This window comes from Rutidosis leptorrhynchoides, chromosome 3 (assembly GCF_046630445.1).
Source record: "Rutidosis leptorrhynchoides isolate AG116_Rl617_1_P2 chromosome 3, CSIRO_AGI_Rlap_v1, whole genome shotgun sequence".
Lineage (NCBI taxonomy): Eukaryota > Viridiplantae > Streptophyta > Magnoliopsida > Asterales > Asteraceae > Rutidosis > Rutidosis leptorrhynchoides.
Window position 1 is genome coordinate 109209035 of NC_092335.1, and position 2623 is coordinate 109211657.

A 2623-nucleotide genomic window follows, 5' to 3' on the forward strand; every position below is an offset into this window, starting at 1 on the left:
ATAATAATAATGATAATCATAGTTATAATCATGATAATAATACTAATACTTAAGAACAATACAAAAATAATAATAGTATTAGTAATGACAATGTTAATAATAATTATATTTATGATAATAATAGTAATAATAATAATAACAATAATAACACTAATAACAATAATGATTATAATCATACTTATAACATTAATAACTAATCATAATAATCATAATAATTAATAATAACAATAATAAAAATAAAAAAATAATTGTGTATACCCTTTAAAGCTTTATGTAAAAAGAATTGCCCACAACGAGGCTCGAACCCGCGACCTCCCGAATACCCGCTAACACCCCAAACCATCGAGCTGCTGCTCACTTTTCTGATTTTATTTCCAAACTCTATCTACTTAACCCGTTCTTGTTTTCTGTTTCTATTCTTCTCCTTCTTCTTTAAATTAATTCGACCAGAGTGCACTCCATCAACGAAATTCAATTTTTTTAAACATATTTTAGATTCTTCATTAACATATAACTAAACGTTGATTGTAATTTATTTTAACATAATCGAAAAAAATAAAAGAAAAAGGGACTGCTATTACGGAAAAAAATAAGAAGTCCATAATCGATTTCAATTTCTGGAACGTTTTAGCCCAAGATTATAACACCAAATATATTTCAAATCACCTCTAGAAAGTTTCTGGATCATTAATTGATCATAAAACCTTACATTGAATTCGAATTTTCTCAAGAACAATTTGGTTGACTTTATTTTCGAAAACTTTGACTCCAAAATTCACACTCGATATCAAGATTTGGAACTTAATATTTTGCAGAAAGATTGAGTAATATATTCCTAACAAAACCTCATTTACATATTTTGAAATGGTTTACGAAATCGACCCTTTTAAATTTTTGAAACACGAACAGAGCAGGCCATTGTTCTTCCTATTTTTTTAAAAAAAAAATTCGAAAATTTGAAGCTGTTATTGATATATGTGACTGGTAATTGATAATGTGGAATTGATTGCCTCATATGCAACTAGAATCGATTAATTATATAATCAATTAGTTAGTCGACAGATATAATACACAAGGAAAGAAAAAAAATATTAAATAAAAAATATGAAAGCGAGTTCTAACAGATTTTGGATTTATTGTTTGGATGGAAATCTGATTAGTACGAATTGGAGACAAGGAAATCGACTACTCTATAGCCTGAAAACGATTTACAATAGAATACCTAATTTCCTGTATTTATTCATATATAATTAACCGTATATACTTATGTATATATAACAGTATTTTATGTATCTGTAATTTTATAATTGTATCGATTTTTATCTATATATGTATATTAAATATATAAGGAAAAACATAATAATATTAATTATCATAACACTATTAATAATTATATTATAATAATATTAGATAATATATATAATAATTCTAAATAATAATAACAAATAAATAATAATAATAATAATAATAAGTAATAATTCTAACTCCGTATATATATATCTGTATGTTTCGCATATATTTATATATATATCTATTTATATTTATATATATTTATATATATATATATATATATATATATATATATATATATATATATATATATATATATATATATATATATATATATATATAACTTTGTTTATATATTTGTTTTAAATTTTTAATTTTGGTATCTAACAAGTATAAATATATTAATACTATTAATAATACTAATAATAATATTACTAATAATAATATTATTATTGATAAAGGAATTAGCAATAATATATGACAAGTAATAATATGATAATATTAAGACTAATAAAAATGATGATTTTTAGTAATAATAATAATAAATAACAATAATTAAAGTTTTATCTTTAATCATACTTATAATAATTTTTCTATTTAATATCTTAAATTTAATAATCATAACTTTTTAATTAAAATTATAACAATAGTAATAACATTAATATTATTAATACTGATATTGATATTAATATTAATAGTAATAATGAAAGTAATACTAATATTACTATAATAACTATATTTTTAATTTTTAGTTAGACTTAATATATTAATATTACATATTATTAATTATGTAATAATATATATCATATAATAGCATATATTTAATATTTTATGTATTACAATATACATATAATCATCAGTTATATATGAAAATCATATTCATATATATATATATATATATATATATATGATTTTATAAATTTCAAATTATTATATGTATTTACATTCATATATATATATATATATATATATATATATATATATATATATATATATATATATATATATATATATATATATATATATATATATATATATATATATATATGTATTTATTTATTATTATTATTTTTTACAAACAGTTATTCGTGAATCGTCAGTAATAGTCAAATAGTAATTGGATATATGAACATAGTTCCAAAAATTTTGAGATTTCAATATTACAGACTTTGCTTATCGTGTCGGAAACATATAAAGATTAAGTTTAAATTTAGTCGGAAATTTCCGAGTCGTCACTGTACCTACCCGTTAAAGAAATTTCGTCCCGAAATTTGATTGGGATGGTCTTAGCTAACAATAAAAATGTTCTCATGACGAATATGAGTTGATAAAT